Raw genomic sequence first — 23,062 nt, 5'->3', positions numbered from 1 at the left:
CCCAAATCTGATCTCTCACAGTCACTGTGATAGAAAAGGATCACAGTGAGCCAGATGATCTATGACTGCAAGGGTCCCAAGAATGAGGCCTTGTTGGCCTAATTCCATTAGCAAGATGGCAGACCAACATTTCCCGGGTGCACTCCCTTACCGGAACACTAATGAGCACTGGCACTGGACAGTCTTTGCAGGAGTTGAGGAAATGCCAGTACCTGAGTGGTGGAATATGCGGGACAGATGAAAGGGGGTAGGAAGGAGGATGGTGCTATAACATCTGTGTTACCTTCCCTCGTGCCTAGGCAACAGCAACATGAAGCCCGGAGAGAGACAGCTTCTACACATAAGGAGAATGGAGTGAGTATTTTTACTTTTTTGTGGACACCCACAACAGATCTGTCCCAGTGAATCCAGCCCCAGGTCAGCCATCATGGCTTCAGGTTCCGGACTGGAAACCAAAGACTCGTATTCAGGGCAACCTCATGGCTGCAAACCCCAGGTCAGACAGTCTCTGGTCTCGGTTTTTATTGAAATGTTCAATTCATTTCTATTTGGTGGTGTTATATGATTCGACCTTCAATTTTACTATTCAAAGTTTTCATATATTTCATATATAGTGTGTTTGTTGCTTCTTTCCTCTCTTTTTGAAATGTTTTAAGAGACTGGTGTGTGTGTGAATGCATGTGAGTATAGCACATGAGAATGCAGGCATGCGTGTGACATGTTATGTGTGTGAAGGTCAGAGGACGACCTCCACTGTTAGTCCTTGCTTCTCTTTTTTTGAGGCCCTTTCTTTTCTTTTTGTATGCTAAGCTAGCTGACCTGAGAACTCGGAATTTACCAGTCTCAGTTTTACTGGTATTACGGATATGCAATACCATATCTAGTTTATGTAAGTTGGTTCTGGGAATTGAATCAGCGCCTGAACATGCATGATGAGTGCTTTACTCACCAAAACATCTCCCTAATAAGTGTTGTTTTTGTGTATGTGACCCCATTTTATTACTTTCCTTTTTCTTTTGTTTTATTGGATATTTTCTTTATTTACATTTCAAATGTTATCGCCTTTCCATATTTCCCCTCCAGAAACTCTCCATCTCATCCCCCCACCCCCTACCTCCATGAGGGTGCTCTCCCACCCACCAATTCCCTCCCATCTCCCCTCCTTGCCATTAAATATATATATATATATATATGTATATATATATATATATATATATTATGTATACGAGTATACTGTCACTGTCTTCAGACACACCAGAAGAGGACATCAGACCCCATTACAGATGGTTGTGAGCCACCATGTTGTTGCTGGAAATTGAACTCAGGACCTCAGAAAGAGTAGTTAGTGCTCTCAATCACTGAGCCATCTCTCCAGTCCCCTACTTTCTTTTTACTACATTAAAAAATAGGCCATGAATTTGAAAGCGAGCAAGGAAGGCCATATGGAATATTTGGAGGAAAGAGAGAAATAAAGGAAATGACATAACTATATTATGATCTCAAAAATAAAAGAAATAATGACTTTAAAAAGTCATTTTTAGTGGTTTATCTGAATATTATAGATAACAATTCTAGCAAAATGCTGTAATTTGGCCTCATCAAAGCTGTATTCCCCTGCTGTTCTGTGCTACTTTTAATATTTAAATGATCTCTATGCAACTAGGACCCTTTTACCCATCCACCCATTAACCCATCATCATGTATAGATATATGATCAAATACAACAATAATATATAATACCTTATGTAAGTGCAATGAAAGAAGCAAAGAGCACTTTCTTTAAAGTGTCCTATATTATATAATTATCTTTACATGCGCCTTCTTTTTGTACAGATCAAAGTCGCTGCCAGGTATCGTGCCTTGCGCTCTGCTCATCGGGGGCTGTCTTTACTACAGGGTAGTCTGGCTGAGTGCAGAACACCTGGCAGTCCTTCTTCAGCGCTTTGCTTCCTGTTCCCCACCACCATTGTTTCCCATGGATCACCCCTTCCAAACAAATGCTAATCTGTTGTTCTTCTATACTTGATGAGTCATTTTTCTCCTGCTTTCAAGAATCTCTTTTTCGACAGTCTGATTATATTTTTAAGGTGTGATTTTTATTTGAATTTATTTTAGAGCTTGTTGACTGTGCTGATAGGTTAGAAACAGAGAGATGCTTTTCTGTTTTATTCAACAGAACTGAACTGTTTCCCAAAACCCCGTTTGTTTCAAAGTCTCAGTCCTAGGCTCAGGCTTCAGGTAAGGTTCTGACCTCTACTTTGAAGATGGTGACTTGAATTAGATGGACATCTTCAGAAAAAGGAAACAAAGTATTCACACAACTGTAGAACAAAAGAGAACAACTTAATGCAATTAGGGTTTCGTAACACCATTACTCTTAACCTAACCTCCTTCCCCAGCAGATTCCACCTCTCAAAATGCTTCTCAGAACATGGAATTTCCAACGCAGAAGCTTGGACACATTTTGATGGCAGCAGAAAGGTGACCCAGCTCTTCTCTAGTGTCCTCTGTGTATTTCTTGATATGACTACTTCCCTAGAAGACATAGCTCATGACTGTCTATAAAAATTATTCTTTAATATCTTGCATTTAAATAGTCAGTGTTTGAAACAATGTTTGTAAGATTTTAGGTCTTAAAACATTTATATTTGGCCTTTAAAAGCATGGATTCTTATAAATACACTATTGATTATGATAGATCTAGGGAGCTCACAAACTCTCACAAAGCTGGTTAGATGTAGCCTGCTCTCATATCCACAACGTGGAGAGCTCAGTCTTTCATTATCCAAGTGCACACAGTCTAACTCTCTTGTTTGGTATTCTACATTGTTCTTACCATTGTTACAACTGCCTGTGCCCTACTGTTCCCAGTGCACTCTGAAGCCCAGTGAACAGGGAATCATCTTTCATTTGCATCTCCGGGCTTATCCTAACCCTAGCCTATAGTCATGTGCATAGTCAACACTCAGTAGTGTTTGGCTCAGTAGAGTTTTCGTCTTCCAGGATAATTCACCTGTTTTCTCACCTCCCATTCTCCATATGGGCCAAGAGGCCCAGAGTCTTCAAGGCCTGAGTGTCTCTGACATTCACCAGCTTGTGCTTGTGAACATGTGCAGATATTAGTCATCTTATGCAGAACAGGATATATCTGTCACTTCTCCCCATGTGAAACCCTCCCTTCAACAGGATTTATTTTAAGAACTGTGTGAGAAGAGACAATTTCACAGGCCACCCTGTGAAAATCCAGTTTGTCAACATGAACGATTAAATTCCTGTTTCATCCGTCCGTTCTGACCCCCTGATCACCAGGGGGCGCTATTGATCAGGAAGCTCACCCAGTCCCAGCTGCTGAGTGTAGGGGCTGACTAATGAAGCTTTGTGATCATTCAGGTTCCCTAACCTGTGTCTTGATAAAATAGGAGAGTGGTGTTGGCATCTTACTGAGAAACGTGCTGTGTTCATTTTTGACTGGTGGTAATCTTTGACCTGCTGGGAGCTTGGTGGCCACTCTGGCTCCCGAGTCACTGTTTCTGAAGTGGCTGGACTCAGCAAGCTCTTCACTTTTCCCCAGATAAAATTGAATCACATCAGAGGACTTTCTCTTTTCCCTCACTGATACCCAGAAAAGGAGTAGGGTGTCTTCCTCCTCCACACTCTGGGGCGGCTCAAATTGGGTGAGAAACAAACGCCACGGGCCTGATTCTATGCTGCCTCAAGCTGTGCAAAGCTCTGTGCATCAGCTGGGAGGAATCGCACCCCTTCCTCCACACACCCACACCGGGAGTTTCTATAGCAACTTTAGGGAGGAATTTCCAGGACTGCAGATCCTGTCACAGTAACCCAGTGCAGGAAGAGAGTGTGGTTTGAGGAGGGAGCTAAGGGCCCAGAGCCTAGAGCAAAGCTAGCAGGGTGAGGCGATGAGCTGCAGACAGCCAGGATGTTGAGGGGCCAGGAACTCTGGTCCAGTCCTGCCTGGCTTCCAAGCAACTGGCAACTTGGAGGTGGTTGTTGAGCATCTTGTAGATAGTAATTGCACTTCAAACGTGGTTGCAAGGATTAAATGGGGAGTTTTGCAAGCTTCTCATTTGATCTTTCCAGAGAATCCCTGCAGGCAAGGCCACAGTTGATTCCAGTGGAGGGCTGCTTGTGCGTGTCTGTAGAATAGAAAGGCAATTATTCGAGTGGATGACTTGAGGAAGAGACAAAAATATGAATATTTCTAGCCACAGAGATGCTGCTCCCCCCTTTTAATAAGGACACTATTTATGGTAAAAAAAAAGGGTTCCTTTGCTTTTAAGTATGTTTGAACCCCAAAGGAAATCTTTCAATAACATACTGCTCCACATCACACATAAACATTCTAAATCTGTAAAATCAGCGCGCTTGTCTCTTAACACCTAGGTAATGAGCATTAGAGATTTGTTCTGGCCGCGAGTCTATATTGCAGGCTTCCTACATCACACACCCTGGGGAGTAGGAAAAGATAATGCTCAAAATCTGTTCCCTTGAGTGCAGGAACCAGCAAGAGAGATTGGACTTGTGAACCATGTCAGCCACCGCTGTGCACCTTCAGAAGATAACAGACAGGCTCTGGGAAACCTGTGAACAGGCTCTGTGGGACAGGCCTGGAGTGGATGACACGCTAATTCAGAAAGCAGTTCAGTTAAGGACAGAGGCAAGGATGTTGGATGCTTCTGAGGTGTCAAGAACCCTGGAGGCAGAGCTCTTCCAAGGCTGACCCCATTATGCCTCTATTCCCCCTAAGCCTTCTTCGGTAATCCTCTGAAGACCTCCTTTATCTCAAGTAGGCAATAATACCTCTTCTTTGGCTTCTGTGAGGATTAAGTAAATCAAGAAGCCATTCATCTCAGCTCCTGGCATTTAACAGATTATATGAAAAACAATTTTAAATGTAGAAACCACAAATTCTGAAAGTTGGGAGTGAGTTTAATGCTGAAATGGACTGAGGGAATTACCTGTGAGTATGGGTAGCAATTAGATGAACAGATAGCTTTGGGACATTTCTCTAAAATTCTGTTATAAAACATCGCCTAGCGGCTCATACCCAGGCTAAGTGAGGCACTGGGAGTTCACCTTGCTCTCCACTTGGGCAGACTTTTCTTCTCACACTAGGGGTGTTAGGACAAGAAACCAAGCTTTCACACGGCTGTGTCTGCAGTGAAGCTGGTCCCTATCCCCTCAGCTTATTCATTTTCCCCTTTTATTGAAAACAGTTTTTTCTCACACAATGTATCCTGATTACAGTTTCCCCTCCCTCTACTCCCGCCCAGTTCCCCGCCACAATCCCTCCAGATCTACTCCTTTTCTGTCATTAGAGAAGAACAGGCTTCTAAGGGATAACAATCAAAACTGACAAAATGTAAGATAAAATGAAAACTAACACATCAAGATTGAGCAAGGCAACCCAGCAGAAGGAAAAGAGCCCCTGAAATCAGGCACAGGAATCAGGGCTCCACTCATTCACACACTTAGCAATCTCATTAAACATACTGAGCGGAAACCTATAGTACATCCACAGAGGACCCGCTGCAGAGCCAAGTAGGCCCTGGGCTTGCTGCTCCAGTCTCTGCGTTCATCTGAGCCTTGGTCAGTTGATTCATAGAGACTTGTTCTGGTATTCTCCATCCCTCTGGCTCTTATACCTCCTCTTCTGTCAGGTTCCCTAAGCTCTGAGGGGATGGGTTTAATGGAGACATCTCACTTAGAGCTGTGCGTTCCAAGGGCTTTGGCAATGGGTTTCTGCCTTTGTTCCCATCTGTTGCAGAAGGAAACATCCCTGATACTGACTGAATAGGATCTATGAATACAGCAGATTATCGTTAGAAGTCATTTTATTTTTTAGAACAGTAGTGTTTGGTGTGGTAATTTATACTACTAAGCATCAAGGAAGATATAGGGAGAAAAATCTATCTGCTCCTTAGGTGCTAAGATAATGTGTTAAATAATGGAGCTACAGGCTTGATAGGATCCTATGGATAGGCCCAGCATCTGATTACTGGGTCTCTGTGAACACTACTAGGTTTCTTCTCTAGCTTTCTTTTGCCCCTGAAAGAAGATATCTGACAGCGTCCTCAGATATCTCCCCCAGGCTACTGTATATACATTCCTCCTATGTTCAGGGGACAGCTGTGAGGTGCAACTTACACTCCAGATGTTATATAAAAGGGTTTACATGTTATAGGGATTTTGCAATCGAATTTTGCAATAAGAAGTATTGGTCTCTATTCAGAATACAACAGGAAAAGTTGGAACTCATAGTCAAGGATAAAGTAAGGATAGAAAATAGGGATGGTGAGAAGAGAGTTTGGGAGGTAAAGGTGCATACTACCAATACTGAGGGCCAGAGTTCAATTCCTACAGCCCACAAGGGGGATGGAAAGAACCAATTTCTACTACCAGCTGCTCTCTCACTTGAGTATGCAAGCCATGGCACATGTGTGAATGTACACAGAGAGAGAGATGGGGGGGGAGGGGAGGGGGTGGGAGAAGAGGGAGAGGGAGGGGGAGGGGGAGGGGAGGGGAGGAAGAGAGGGAGAAGGAGAGGGAGAGGGAGAGTGGGAGAGGGAGAGGTTGAGGGAGGGAGGGAGGGAGAGAGAGAGAGAGAGAGAGAGAGAGAGAGAGAGAGAGAGAGAGAGAGAATAACAAGAAGAAAGTTGGTAAGATGAAACTCAGGAGCAGGGGAATCCTGGCTAACTTACCTAGCAGGATTTCAGACAAAGTGGACATCACCTTGGGATGAAACATCTGATTATATTGCCAGGAAGAGAGATCATATATTAAGAGTGTGGGATTCTAATTCTCTCTGCTGCAAAAAAAAGTCCCATAAGTACCAGAGTCAAGCTGATGAAAAAAATTCAGTGGGTCTGACTGTAGGACCCACTGGACTTGGCTCTGTGTGTTTGCCTGAAATTTCGCCTTGCTCAGCCTCACCTGGCTTCTTGTCTGTCCTCCCATCTTTGGCCAACATTTCTTCTAACACAATTCTCATAGGAAATCCCACTTCAGGGTCTTCTCTTGAGTACCTAATCTTTCAGACACTGGGTTTAGAAATGACTTTGGGGGGGTACATTTTTAACAATATATTGTAAATCCCATACATTTAAAAAGGATATATTGATCATATCTTTCTATCACACTATCTCTCTTCAATTTCCCATAGTGCACCCTACTCATCTTTGTGTCTCGTTTTATATTTTGTTTCTGTTATTGATAACACTGAGTTCAATTAGCTGCCCATATGTATATAGGTATATGACTTTTCAGCTGAGACATGAGAAACTTACCAGTTGCAACATCCCCAAAGGAGAGTGACTTGATCCTTTCTCCCTCAGCAGTCATCAACTGCTAATAGTTCTTCTGAGAAGGTGGGGCTAGGTGTCTCTCCCCCATTTGCATTAGGCTTTTGACTGGCTTGATTTTATTCAGGTCTTGTGCAGTAATCACACCTGATGTGAGTGGATGGATACAATAACCATGTCATGAATAGAAGCAAGCATTTCACGACTCTCTTGCCACCCACTTCTGCAAAGTTCCTCAAGCCTCAGATGGTGGGAGATTTCTATAGATGACCCATCCACAGTTGAACACTCAGAGTTATTTCTATTCAGCACTCAACTTTGGGCAGTCATAGGTCTCTGCCTTAACTACAACATGTTGCAAAAGATCAATGCAAATCTGTGGGTCTAAACATAAATATGTAGAATGCACTTTCACAGCATGATAGATAATTCTGCAAAGTAACAGAAGTAGGTTCTTCCTTAGGGCCTATGATCTCCCCAGTCACAGTTTTTTTTTAAAACATGTTTTACAGCACCAGGGTGAAATTCCTCCTGTGGCATAGGCTTTATATCCAATCTTAAAGCAGTTGCCAGTATTGCAGCAGTAGGCATGTCTTACCATTAGGTCAGTGTTGTAGCATGCAGGCCCCAGCCCTGGAAAAGACCATTAATTCTTTTATTGGTTTAATAATGATCCTAAGAGGTAGATTGTAAAGCTAAATTGTGAACAAGATCTTGTCACCAGTGATAGGTGAGGTATTCATAATCAAGATGAAGTGAGACTAAGGTACATTGGGAATTATGCTGGATTGAGCCACTGCTCAGGGTTTATTTTGAGAGATAGTAACTACTCAGACAATAGGATACCTTCATCTGTACTGATGCCACGGGTGCATTTAAAAAAAGAAAGAACAATCAAAATTTGTCAATTTTTGACTTAATATTGTTAGTTCAAATTACAGCTGGGCCAGATGTGGTATTGTAACTATTGTTTTCAACATAGTTTCTAGTAGGTGATAATGTGGGTAAGGATTGAGAAAATACATTCTTTTAAAAAATGTATAGACTTTTAAATATGTGTGCACATGTGCACGTGTATTAAATGTATGAATGTATGTATAACATTGTATTGGTATATGTGCATGTCCCTGTTCAGGTGCATGTGCCCACCTGAACATTGATGGGGTCAGAGGAAAACATCAACCGTTCTGCTTTGTCACTTTTCACCTTGTACCTTGAGACAGTGTTTCTCAGTGAACTTTGGCTTTCCTCTCTTTCTTCCTTCTCCCTCTGTTATTGCTCCCCCTCTCCTTCCCCAGTTAAAATCCTACGTTTTTAGCACCTGTGCCCTACTCTCCCCATTTCTGGAGCTCCTTCCTCCCTACTCCACCCCCATTCCATTATTGTCACTTTATACTTTCCTGATTTCTGTGGTTATTCTGAGTTATATACTCATATCTAAAGATTTGGAGCTAAGATCCACAAAAAAGAGAACCTATGTAGTTTGTTTTCCTGGATCTAAGCTATCTTAATCAGCATATTTTGTAGTTCAATTCATTTACCTGAAGTTATAAACCCTAGAGGTAAACCTATTGACGTGGACAAGCAGGTCCTTATTCAATAACAGAGTCCTTAAAACGACGACAAGGAGATTAGAAGGTAAAGAGGATAGAAGGAAGAGAAGATAAGATTTGGGGTTAGGAAGTCTTGCACAAAATGTGTGTGATGGTTCATACATTCTTGGCCCAGGGAGTGGCACTATTAGAAGGTATAACCCTTTTGGGGTAGGTGTGTCACTGTGGCTGTAGGCTAAAAAACCTTCACCTTAGCTGCCTGGAAGTGAGTATTCTGCTAGAAGCCTTCAGATAAAGATGTAGAACTCTTAGCTCTGCCTGTACCATGCCTGCCTGGATGCTGCCATGCTTCCTGCCTTGGTAATAATGGAGTGAACTCTGAACCTGTAAGCAGCCCCCAATTAAATGTTGTCCTTATAAGAGTTGCCTTGGTCATGGTGTCTGTTCATAGCAATAAAACCCTAACTAAGACAATTGTCTAAAGCCAACCAAGCTCATTAAGAAGTACAGTACCTTATATACTATTTCCAGGGGAGAAATAGGAAATAGGATGGTCAACAGAAACTATTATAATGGACAAAGTAAGTGGAGGTTAATCAAGGAATGTTTCAGGAAGGGAACACAGGGTATCCCAAAAACATTATTGAGCAAGCATGCAAAGGTCTTGGGACTAGTAATTCCAGTCTTTTTGAGGGGTGGGGAAGCCAATTGGAATGGAAACCTTAATTCCTTTGCCACTCATACCTTAGCTCCAGGCTGACCTTGTTAAGTTGACTCCAGAGGTTGGTTCCTTTTGTTCTTTCATTGCTGCCTCTGAGAACTCCTTGGGTTGTCTGGCTTTCAATACCCTACTACAGCCACTTTCTTAAACCAGTCTAATATCTAACTGCATTGTAACTAAGTATCTTTATAACCATAGAGGAGTGTAGCTCTTGCTTCTCAACAAAGAAGTTTCTTTCTGCAGCTGACTGAGATCATTACATCTGCAGCTGAGAAGTTTTGTTTAGCTCTATACTCCAATTTTTAAATTTTTTTTGTGCCACATTTTTAATAGGGTTATTTGGTTCTCTGGATTCTAACTTCTTGAGTTCTTTGTATATATTGGATAATAGACCTCTATTGGATGTAGGATTGGTAAAGATTTTTTCCTAATCTATTGGTTGCCATTTTGTTCTAATAACAGTGTCCTTTGCCTTACAGAAGCTTTGTAATTTTATGAAGCTCTTGATCTTAGAGCATAAGCCATTGATCTTTTGTTCAGGAAATTTTTTCCAATGCCGATGTGTTCAACGATTTTCCCTACTTTTTCTTCTATTAGATGGAGTATATCTGGTTTTATGTGGAGGTCCTTGATCCACTTGGACTTGAGCTTTGTTCAGGGTGATAAGAATAGATTTATTTGCATTCTTCTACATGCTGACTGCCAGTTGAACCAGTTTCATTTGTTGAAAATATTATCTTTTTCCACTGGATGGTTTTAGCTCCTTTGTCAAACACCAAATGACCATAGGTGTGTGGGTTCATTCCTGGGTCTTCAATTCTATTCCACTGATGTACCTGCCTATCTCTGTATCAGTACCATACAGTTTTTATCACTATTATTTTGTAATACAGCTTGAGGTCAGGAGATGGTTATTCCCTCAGAAGTTCTTTTATTGTTGAGGATATTTTTCACTATCCTGGGCATTTTTTAATTGAATTTGCAAATTGCTCTTTCCAACTCTATGAAGAATTGAGTTGGAATTTTGATGGGGATTGCATTAAATCTGTAGATTGCTTTTGCAAGGTGGGCATTTTTACTGTATTAATCCTGCCAATCCATCAGCATGCAAGATCTTTCTATCTTCTGAAATCTTCAAATTTTTTCTTCAGAGACTTGAAGTTCTTGTCATACACATCTTTCATTTGCTTGGTTAGAGTCACACCGAGGTATTTTATGTTATTTGTGACTATTGTGAAGGATGTCATTTCCATAATTTCTTTCTCAGCCTGTTTAACCTTTGAGTAGTGGAAGGCTACTGACTTGTTTGAGTTAATTTTATATCCAGTCACTTTGATGAAATTGTTATCAGGCTTAACAGTTCTGTGGTGAAACTCTTGTGGTCACTTAAATATACTATCAGATCATCTGCAAAGAGTGATATTTTGACTTCTTCATTTCCAATTTATATCCCTTTGACCTCCTTTTGTTGTTTGATTACTTAGGCTAGGACTTTGAGAATACTATATTGAATAAGTAGGGAGAGAATGGGCAGTATTGCTAGTCCCTGATTTTAGTGGGATTGCTTCAAGTTTCTCTCCATTTAGTTTAATGTTGACTACTGGTTTACTGTATATTGCTTTTACTATGTTTGGCTATGGACCTTGAATTCCTGATCTTTCCAAGACTTTTAACATGAAGGGGTGTTGAATTTTGTCAAATGCTTTCTTAGCATCTAATAGATGAACATGTGGTATTTTCCTTTGAATTTGTTTATATAGTGAATTATGTTGGTGGATTTCATATATTGAACCATGTCTGCATCCCTGTGATTAAGCCTACTTGATCATGATGGACGATCATTTTGATGTGTTCTTGGATTCAGTTTGTGAGAATTTTATTCAGTATTTTTGCATCGGTTTTCATAAGGGAAATTGATCTGAAGTTCTTTTTCTTTATTGGGTCTTTGTGAGGTTTAGGTATAAGTGTAATTGTGGCTTCATAGAATGAATGTGTTAGTGCTCAGTTTGTTTCTATTTTGTGGAATAGTTTGGACAGTATTGGTATTAGGTCTACTATGAAGCTCTGATAGAATTCTCCACTAAACCCATCCGATACCGAGCTTTTTTTGGTTGGAAGACTTTTAATAACTACTTCTATTTCTTTAGGAGTTACGGAACTGTTTAGATAGTTTATCTGATCCTGATTTAACTTTGGAACCCGGTATCTGTCTAGAAAAAATGTCCATTTCATCCAGATTTTCCAGTTTTGTTGAATATAGGCTTTTATAGTAGCATCTGATGATTTTTTGAATTTCCTCAAATTCTGTTGTTATGTCTCCCTTTACATTTCTGATTTTGTTAATCTGGATATACTTTCTGTTCCCTCTGGTTAATCTGGCTAAGGGTTTATGTATCTCATTGATTTTTCTCAGAGAACCAGCTCTTGGGTTTCTTGATTCTTTGCATAGTTCTTTTTTGTTTCTACTTGGTTGATTTCAGCCCTGAGTTTGATTATTTCATGTCATCTACTCCTCTTGGGTGTATTTGCTTCTTTTTGTTCCAGAGCTTTCAGGTATGCTGTCAAGCTGTTAGTGTATGCTCTCTCCAGTTTTTATTTTGGAGGCACTCAAAGCTATGAGTACCTCTTAGTACTGCTTTCTTTGTGTCCCATAAATTTGGGTATGCTGTGCCCTCATTTTCATTAAATTCTAAAACATCTTTAATTTCTTCCTCGACCAAGTTATCATTGAGTAGAGCTTGTTCAGCTTCCATGTGTATGTGGGCTTTCTGTTGTTTTTGTTGTTATTGAAGATCAGCTTTAGCTGTTGGTGGTCTGATAGGATGCATGGGATTATTTAAATCTTCCTCTATCTGTTGAGGCCTGTTTTGTGACTGATTATGTGGTCAGTTTTGGAGAAGGTACCATGAGGTGTTGTGAAGAAGGTTTATTCTTTTGTTTTAGTATGAAATGTGTTACAGATATCTGCTACATCCACTTGGTTCATAACCTCTGTTAGTTTCTCTGTGTCTCTGTTTAGTTTCTGTTTCCATGATGAGAGTGGGGTGTTGAAGTCTCTCACTATTATTGTGTGAGGTGCAATGTGTGCTTTGAGTTTTTGTAAGGTTTCTTTTATGAATGTAGGTGCCCTTTCATTTAGTGCATAGATATTCAGGATTGAGCGTTTATCTTGGTGCATTTTTCCTTTGATGACTATGAAGTGTCCTTTCTTATCTTTTTTTGATAACTTTTGGTTGAAAGTTTATTTTATTTGATATTAGAATGGCTACTCCAACTTGTTTCTTGGGACAATTTTCTTGGAAAGTTGTTTTCCCACCTTTTTCTGTGAGGTAGTGTCTGTCTTTGTCATTGAGGCATGTTTCCTGTATGCCACAAAATTCTGGGTCCTCTCTATGTATTCAGTCTGTTAGTCTGTCTTTGGGGAATTGAGTCCATTGATGTTAAGAGATATTATGGAATAATAATTGTTCTTTCCTGTTATTTTTGTTGTTAGAGGTGAAATTATGTTTGTGTGCCTGTCTTCTTTTGGGTTTGTTCCAAGAAGATTACTTTCTTACAGTTTTCTCTGTGGGCTCATCTGCAAATACAGGTTAGATCCTAACATTCTTTTGGCTTAGCAGAGCTGGCCACTAGGTGAAGCACACACACACAGGCCAGTTCTGAAGAGCTGTGTGACTCAATATGAGATTGACTTGACTTCAGAAGCAAAGCTCAAAATAGGCTGTGGGCTTGGGTTTCTTGTGGGAAGAACCCTTGACTTGTATGTAAACCCACTTCACTGACTTGGGTCACCATATCTTTCATAGCTGGGATAAAATATTTTTGGTGCATGATAATGAATATTGGTCTGACAGATTTTTTTAAAGTATCAATTGTAAGCATAAAGGGCATTGAAAGGAATGGTCTTCCTTCCCTCCTTCCTCCCTTCTCCCCTTCTTCCTTTCTCCCTTCCTCCCTTCATCCTTTCTCCTTTTCTTCTTACTCTCTCTCTTTTTTCCCCTTTTCCCCTCCCTTTTCTTCCGGTACCAATTCTGTACCTAGGTTAGGTACAGAATTCAGAACCTAGGTTAGGCACATGCTCTACCACTAAACTCTACCCCCGTCCATCGAAAATATCCTAATGGTGGAAGATTAGATGTTTTCTCCCTACATGTTGGAAAGATGAAGGATGGGCATGCTAACAGCCCCTAGTTGGCACTCCTTTAGAAGCCTTAGCAAGCCAAATAAGACAATAAGTAAGTAATGTTAAGAAATAAAAAAGACAAACATGAAAGGAAATTTTTGTGTGAGACTCTAACCTTCTGGCTAAAGCTTGTTTTCTCCTTTTGCCAGGTGATTTAGAAACAAAACCGATATCATATACAAAGAAATAGCTATGATCTACATTGATACTACCATGACACAGAATATACCTGGCTTTACAAGCATGGTTTTTGCAGGTGATTAATTATAATCTACTTACCAATCATCTTCAATGATTATCAGCAAACTCGATTAGTGTCACAATGAAAATATTGTATTTCCTTGGCATAATCAGCTAATAGATTTCCTTTAACACATAAAATAAAAGGTTCAAGTTAAAATTTTAATGCAATGAAACTCTTACTCATAAGAAAACAAAATTTAAAACACTGTCAATCTCAACAGCCCCACAACCAGCACTTCACTGTGGTCTAAAGTAATATCTGTTCTAGTTGTTCATTGAACATTACTTTTATACAGTGTCAATAGATTGTAGAGTGAGGAAATTATTTTTACATATCTTTACCATGGAGTAGTTGCCCATGGTAAGCATATATGATGGATGTTTTAAACATAAAAATAGGTGGTATTCTTAGAGAAAGATGAGTTATTTAAAACGTATTTGTACATACATGTGTATGTATATGTGATAAAAGGGGGAAACTATATAAAAATGAAAAAAAGACCACCATAATTTGTAATTGGCACATTTGTCTTTGAACACATTTCCAAGGATTGTACAGAAATACACTCAGAACTAAAACATGAGTCTAGAAAGACTGTGAAGTGTGAAATCCATATGCACAATTCTATTACCCTTCTACACCCCAGGGAAGAATAGTCAAAAACTGAAATAAAATGAAATAAAGCACAACTGGAAGAACAACATACCATCAACAAACACAGGCCTAACCTGAACAAACAGTTGTTGCTCCAGGTGTCTTAAAATATTCGTGTCTTATACTCAAAGGTTGATCAAATCAAGGGGAGGCACACAATATGACTCAGTGATGTGATGAAATTATGAGAGATCATTGGAGATAGATGTTTACAATCAATTCAGAACCAGAATGGTGTAGGACAGCAGAGAGCATATGGATGGTCATTACTAAGCGGTAATTGAGTACTGACTCAATTAATGGTAATGGAAAACTGACTTTTACCCCTCCAACATGCATCGTGCAGGAAATTAGTCCCAGATGGAGTTTAGATAGACATGTGAAAGGTAGGGTGAGGAGGCTGGTAAAGGTGGCCGCACAGTCTGAGCAAAGACCCCACAACAGGGCACACAAAATCAAAGAAATTGCTACTGTATTTGAATTAGGATTTTGTGTTACACAAAAGTAAGCCACATGAAAACTGAGACAACCCCCCTGAAAAAAAAAGCAACCCCTCCAAAGAAAACCAAACAAAAGCAAAGAGATCGTCATCTATTTATAATGCACATCTGGGAAAACACTGCAATTTCAAAGATCCTCAAAGATTAATAAGAAAATAAACCCAGAAAACTCAAGTTTCAAAAGAATTTACTTAATTTGCAAAATGAAAAGGAACATTCATAAAATGGGTCAGCCAAGTGCCCTCAAAACATATACAAAGGTGATCAGTTTGACAGTCAACAAGGATATTATAACCTTTACACGCTGTAACTTCTTGTCCCCATGGCGAAGTGCTAATGAGGTCATGCAGTGACAGGTTCAGGTGTGTACTGAGAAGTCTCACTAAGAATCATATCCATGGTGAGTTGTGGGCCTTCCTCTGAGCCCAATTGTCTAGTTCTTGGCATGCTCTTCAGTCCAGAGGAGCCTTGCCAGACCCCAAGAATGTCCTGCCTCCTTGTGGGACATTCCTAGGGGACCCTGCTCCACTAATCCCATCCCAGTCACATCTGCCTGCCATCCTAATTTGGTCTAGTTGGGACACAGACTGCTGAGTGGGGTCTGTCTGAGGCACAGCCAGGACAGTTAGGCACTCTGACTTCCATTTTCTGGCCTAAGGCTCCCCCACCCCCACTGCCTCCACTTTCCTTGGAAATCTTGCTGCCATCAGAAACATCCAGTCAACACAAGGAAATACCAGATGCCTAAAGGACATGGTAAGAACACAATAAACAAGATCCAGGGCAATATGACATCACTAGAACTCAGCTATTTTGCTACAACAAACCCTATATATCCTAATGTAACTGATCAAAAGGATCTTAAAGAAGCCTTCTATCATCTTTAAAGGATAAAGACAAAGAATACATGAATAAATCCCTTAAGAAAATACAGGAAAATACATTCAAACAGGTAGAGACATTAAAGAGGAAGCAAATAAATATAAGGAAATACAAGAATATAATCAAGCAGGTAAAGAATATAAATAAAACTGCCAAGACCTGAAAGGCAAATAGAAGAAATAAAAAACAAACAAACAAACAAATGAAAAACACAAACTGAGCCAATCTAGAGGTGAAAAAGCTAGGAAGGATAACAAGAACTGCAGACATAAACATCATCAAGAGAATACAGGAAATGGAAATGATAATCTCAGGTGTAGAAGATATAATAGAAGAAATCAACATATCAAATTGAAAGAAAAGAAAATACAAAAATTTAAACAGTTCATGACACAAAATATCCAGGAAATTTGGAACACTATGAAGAGACCAAGTCTATGAATAGTAGGAATAGAAGAAAGAGAAGATTCCTAGCTCAAAGACCCAGAAAACATTTTTAACAAAATCATAGAAGAGATGTCTATAAATGTACAAAAAGCTGACAGGGCACAGATTAGACCAGAAAAGAAATCTTCCTACCACATAATCAAAACACTAAATATATAGAACAAAGAAAAAAATTAAAAGCAGCAAGGAAAAAAGGCCAAGTAGCATGAAGGCATACTTATCAGAATTACACCTGTTTTTGCATCTGGGACTCTAAAAGCTAAGGGCCTAGGCAGAAGTCTCACAAACCATAAGAGACCACAGATGTTATCCCAGACTACTATACCCAGCAAAATTTTCATTCATCATAGAAGGAGAAGCCAAGATATTCCATGACCAAATCAAATTTAAACAAGACTTTTCTACTAACCCAGCCCTACAGAGGAAAGTAGAAAGAAAACCCCAACTTGATGAGTCTAACTACACTCAAGAACACACAAGAAATAATTTCACACCATTAAAATCAATAGAAAATTCTCTCTCTCTCTCTCTCTCTCTCTCTCTCTCTCTCTCTCTCTGTCTGTCTGTCTATCTCTCGCTCAACCACCACCAACATCAACATAACAGGAAATAACAATCATTGGTCATTAATATTTTTCAACATCAAGAGACTTGATTCCCAGTAAAAGACTGAGGCTAACAGAATGAATCCACCATTCTTCTGAATTCAAGAAACACATTTCAGCAACAAAGATAGTTATTATTTCAGTATAAAGGGCTGATAAAAGATTGTCCAAGCAAACAGACTCAAGAAACAGGCTGGGGGTTGGGGATTTGGCTCAGTGGTAGAGCGCTTGCCTAGCAAGCACAAGGCCCTGGGTTCAGTCCCCAGCTCTGAAAAAAAAAAAGAAACATGAATTTAAGAAACAGGCTGGAGTGGCCACTCTAATATATAATAAAATCGAGTTTTCAATCAAAAGCAATCAAAAGAGACAGCGGAGGACACTTCATACTGATCAAAGAAAAAAATCATCAAGAGGACATCTCAGTTTTCAACATCTAGGCCCCAAATGCAAGAGCATCTACATTCATAAAAGAAACATTATTAGAGCTTAAATTAAATATTGAACCCCACACATTAATCATGGGAGACCTCCATACTCCACTCTCACCAATGGACAACAGGTCATCAAGACAGAAACTAAACAGAAATAATGAAACTAACAGAGGTTATGATTCTCAATGGACATAACAGATATTTATAAAACATTTCATCAAAACACAAAATAATATACCTTTTTCTCAGTACCTCACAGTACTTTCTTCAAAATTGACCTTTTTAATATGTCACAAAGCAAGTCTCAACAGATATAAGAAGAATGAAATGACCCCATATATTTTATCAGATCAACATAGATCAAAGTTGGACTTCACCAACAACAGAAGCAACAGAAAGCCTACATATTCATGGAAACTGAAATAACTCTCTATTCAATGATTACTGGGCCAAAGAAGACATAAAGAAAGAAATTAAAGACTTTCTAGAATTCAACAAAAATGAGGGCACAATTATACCCAAACTTATGGGATGCTATGAAAGCAGTGATAAGAGAAAAGTTCATAACACTAAGTATCTCCATAAAGAAATTGGAGAGGTATTATACTAACAAATTAAAAGTATACTGGAAGGCTCTAGAAAAAAAAGAAGCAAACATACCCAGGAGAAGTAAAGGGCAGGAAACTGGGGGCTGAAATCAATCAATTAGAAACAAAGAGAATAATACAAAAACTCAACAAAAGCAAGAGATGGTTCTTTGAGAAAGTCAACAAGACCGACAAATTCTTGGCCAAACTTAACTAAAAGAAATAGTACCCAAATTAATAATTTCAGAAACAAAAAGGGATCCATAAGAAGGAACTGAGGAAATTCAAAGAATCATTAGGTCTTACTTCAAATACCAGTACTCAACAAAAGTGGAAAATCTAAAATAAATGGATAATTTCTCAGACAGAATCAAATTACTAAAGCCAAATCAAGACTACTGACTAGTCTATATAACCCCTGAAAAAGTAGAAGCAGTCACTAAAAGTTTCCCAACTGAAAAAAGCCCTGGGCCAGAAGATGATTTTTAGTTCAGAATTCTATGACACTTTTTTTCCTTTTTTTTTTTTTATTAACTTGAGTATTTCTTATATACATTTCGAGTGTTATTCCCTTTCCCGGTTTCTGGGCAAACATCCCCATCCCCCCTCCCCTTCCTTATGGGTGTTCCCCTCCCAACCCTCCCCCCATTGCCGCCCTCCCCCCAACAGTCTAGTTCACTGGGGGTACAGTCTTAGCAGGACCCAGGGCTTCCCCTTCCACTGGTGCTCTTACTAGGATATTCATTGCTACCTATGAGGTCAGAGTCCAAGGTCAGTCCATGTATAGTCTTTAGGTAGTGGCTTAGTCCCTGGAAGCTCTGGTTGCTTGGCATTGTTGTACATATGGGGTCTCGAGCCCCTTCAAGCTCTTCCAGTTCTTTCTCTGATTCCTTCAACGGGGGTCCTATTCTCAGTTCAGTGGTTTGCTGCTGGCATTCGCCTCTGTATTTGCTGTATTCTGGCTGTGTCTCTCAGGAGCGATCTACATCCGGCTCCTGTCGGTCGGCACTTCTTTGCTTCATCCATCTTGTCTAATTGGGTGGCTGTATATGTATGGGCCACATGTGGGGCAGGCTCTGAATGGGTGTTCCTTCAGTCTCTGTTTTAATCTTTGCCTCTCTCTTCCCTGCCAAGGGTATTCTTGTTCCCCTTTTAAAGAAGAAGTGAAGCATTCACATTTTGATCATCCGTCTTGAGTTTCATTTGTTCTAGGCATCTAGGGTAATTCAAGCATTTGGGCTAATAGCTACTTATCAATGAGTGCATACCATGTATGTCTTTCTGTGATTGGGTTAGCTCACTCAGGATGATGTTTTCCAGTTCCAACCATTTGCCTACGAATTTCATAAAGTCATTGTTTTTGATAGCTGAGTAATATTCCATTGTGTAGATGTACCACATTTTCTGTATTCATTCCTCTGTTGAAGGGCATCTGGGTTCTTTCCAGCTTCTGGCTATTATAAATAAGGCTGCAATGAACATAGTGGAGCACGTGTCTTTTTTATATGTTGGGGCATCTTTTGGGTATATGTCCAAGAGAGGTATAGCTGGATCCTCAGGCAGTTCAATGTCCAATTTTCTGAGGAACCTCCAGACTGATTTCCAGAATGGTTTTACCAGTCTGCAACCCCACCAACAATGGAGGAGTGTTCCTCTTTCTCCGCATCCTCGCCAGCATCTGATGTCACCTGAGTTTTTGATCTTAGCCATTCTCACTGGTGTGAGGTGAAATCTCAGGTTGTTTTGATTTGCATTTCCCTTATGACTAAAGATGTTGAACATTTCTTTAGGTGTTTCTCAGCCATATGGCATTCCTCAGCTGTGAATTCTTTGTTTAGCTCTTAACCTCATTTTTTAATAGGGTTATTTGTCTCCCTGCGGTCTAACTTCTTGAGTTCTTTGTATATTTTGGATATATGGCCTCTATCTGTTGTAGGATTGGTAAAGATCTTTTCCCAATCTGTTGGTTGCCGTTTTGTCCTAACCACAGTGTCCTTTGCCTTACAGAAGCTTTGCAGTTTTATGAGATCCCATTTGTCGATTCTTGATCTTAGAGCATAAGCCATTGGTGTTTTGTTCAGGAAATTTTTTCCAGTGCCCATGTGTTCCAGATGCTTCCCTAGTTTTTCTTCTATTAGTTTGAGTGTGTCTGGTTTGATGTGGAGGTCCTTGATCCACTTGGACTTAAGCTTTGTACAGGGTGATAAGCATGGATTGATCTGCATTCTTCTACATGTTGCCCTCCAGTTGAACCAGCACCATTTGCTGAAAATGCTATCTTTTTTCCATTGGATGGTTTTGGCTCCTTTGTCTATGACACTTTCAAAGAACTAATGCCAATATTACTCAAACTATTCAACAAAATAAAAAGAGAAGGAACATTTCCAAACTCATTTTATAAGGCCACAATCACCCTGATACCTAAACCACACAAAGACTCAACAAAGAAAGAGAATTTCAAAACAATTTCCCTTATGACCATTGATGCAAAAATATTCAATAAAATTCTTGCAAACAGAATCCAAGAACATATTAAAGACATCATCTGCCATAGTCAAGTAGGCTTTATCCCAGGGATGCAAGGGTGGTTGAATATATGAACGCTCATCAACATAATCTGCAATATAAACAAACTAAAAAAACCAGATGATTGATCATTTCACTATATGCTAAAAAAGTCTGACAAAATCCAACACTACTTCATGATAAAAGTTTTGAAGAAGTCAGATACCAGGTGCATACCTTAAACCCATAAAGACAACATAAAGCAAGTCAATAGCCAACATCAAGTTAAATGGAGAGAAATTAAATCATTTCAACTAAAATCAAGAATAAGACAAGGCTGTTCATTCTCTGCCTATTTCTTTAATACAGTACTTGAAGTTCCATTTAAAGCAATAAGAAAATTAATGGAGAGCAAGGGAATACAGATTGGAAAAGAAGAAGTCAAAATATCACTATTTGCAGATTATATATAGTATACATAAATGACCCTAAAAATTCTACCAAATAATTCCTATAGCTGATAAATACCCTCAGCAAAGTGTGTGGATACAAACTTAACTAAAAGAAATCAGTAGTACTCCTTTACACATGTAATAAATGGATGAGGCCAAAATTAGGGAAACAGTACCCTTCACAATCACCACAAATAATAAAATACATTGGTGTAAACCTAACCAAGCAAGTAAAAGACCAGTATGATAAGAACATCAAGCATCTCAAAAAAGTAACTGAGTAAGATATCAGAAGATAGAAAGGTTTCCTATGCTCAGAGATTGGTATGATTAACATAGCAAAAATGCTCTTCTTGGCAAAGCAATTTACAGAATCAATGCAATCCCCATCAAACTTCCAACACAATCTTTTACAGATCTTGAAAGAACAATTCTCAACTTCACATGGAGAAACCAAAAACCTAGGATAGCTAAAATGATCCTGAACAATAAAAGAATTTCTCAAGGTTTCACTATACCTGATGTCAAGCTGTATCACATTAATATTTTAAAAAAACTGCATGGTATTGAAACAGGAACAGAAAGGTTTGTCAACAGAATTGAATAGAAGACCCAGAAATAAAGCTGCACACCTACAGACACTTGATTTTTGACAAAAGAGATAATGGAAAAAGGAAAACATCTTCAGCAAATGGTGCCGTCTAACTGGATGTCTGCATGTTGAAGAATATAAATAGATCCATATTTATCTCCCTGCATAAAAATCAAGTCCAAATGGATCAAAGACCTCAACTTAAAACCAGATATACTAAAACTAATAGAACAGAAAGAGGTAATAACCATGGACTCAATTTCTTGAACATAAAACCAATGGCTTAGGCATTAAGATAAGAATTAAAATTTTGGAGCATCTTTTGGGTATATGACCAGGAGTGGTATAGCTGGGTCTTCAGGTATAACTATTTCCAATTTTCTGAGGAACCTCCAGACTGATTTTCAGAGTGGTTGTACCAGTTTGCAATCCCACCAACAATGGAGGAGTGTTCCTCTTTCTCCACATCCTCGCCAGCATCTGCTGTCGACTGAGTTTTTGATCTTAGCCATTCTCACTGGTGTGAGGTGGAATCTCAGGGTTGTTTTGATTTGCATTTCCCTGATGACTAAGGATGGTGGACATTTCTTTAGGTGCTTCTCAGCCATTCGAGATTCTCAGTTGAGAATTCTCTGTTTTTAATAGGGTTATTTGGTTCTCTGGAGACTAACTTTTTGAGTTCTTTGTATATTTTTGATGTTAGTCCTCGATTGGATGTAGGGTTGGTAAAGATCTTTTCCCAATCTGTGGATTGCTGTTTTGTCCTAATGATATTGTCCTTTGTCTTACAGAAGCCTTTCAATTTCATGACATCCCATTTGTCAATTCTTGATTTTAGAGCATAAGCCTAAATTGTTGCTCTGTTCAGGAAAATTTCCTCTGTGCCAACGTATAACAAGGACACATACTATACTATGATCATACCAGACTTATTTCTAATAGCCAGAAGCTGGAAAGAACCCAGATGTCCCACAACAGAGGAATGGATACAGAAAATGTGGTACATTTACACAATGGAGTACCACTCAGCAATAAAAAACAATGACTTCATTGATGTGTTTACAAAAAGATAATGAGAGGAGGTATATATTTTATGGAGGTGTGGTGGCAGGGGCTATCTTCATGGACCCATGCTGAGGCATCCCTACCCCCTAAGGGACCAGCCACAAAAAGATATAGTATAGAATAGAGTTTATTCAGGGCATGAGGAGAAGAATTGAGAGAGTAATAGAGACAGAGGAAGGGAGAGAGAGAGAGAGAGAGAGAGAGAGAGAGAGAGAGAGAGAGAGAGAGAAAGAGAGAGAATATGAATGAATAGAGGAGTGTAGGCCAGCCATGAGCATATGGAGAGAGGGAGGAGGGGCAAGAGGATAGAGAGGGAGTAAGA

General features: G+C 39.5%; 1 long non-coding RNA gene across 1 annotated transcript in view; it reads right to left on the bottom strand.

Moving 5' to 3' along the window:
- Positions 1 to 2,151: 2,151 nt before the first annotated feature.
- The window catches only part of LOC102548165 (uncharacterized), a 28,348-nt gene continuing 7,437 nt past the window's right edge, over positions 2,152 to 23,062 (bottom strand). Inside the window, exons 2-5 of the long non-coding RNA XR_015646839.1 lie at positions 14,056 to 14,142; positions 7,918 to 7,952; positions 7,305 to 7,466; positions 2,152 to 4,154 (exon numbers count right to left, since the gene is read on the bottom strand). This is a non-coding gene — a long non-coding RNA (uncharacterized LOC102548165). The remainder of the gene's footprint in view (positions 4,155 to 7,304; positions 7,467 to 7,917; positions 7,953 to 14,055; positions 14,143 to 23,062) is intronic.

This window comes from Rattus norvegicus, chromosome 1 (genome assembly GCF_021556685.1).
Source record: "Rattus norvegicus strain SHRSP/BbbUtx chromosome 1, alternate assembly SHRSP_T2T, whole genome shotgun sequence".
Taxonomy (NCBI): Eukaryota; Metazoa; Chordata; class Mammalia; order Rodentia; family Muridae; genus Rattus; species Rattus norvegicus.
The sequence above is the reverse complement of the archived record's forward strand: the minus strand, read 5'-3'. Positions and strand labels throughout refer to the sequence as shown.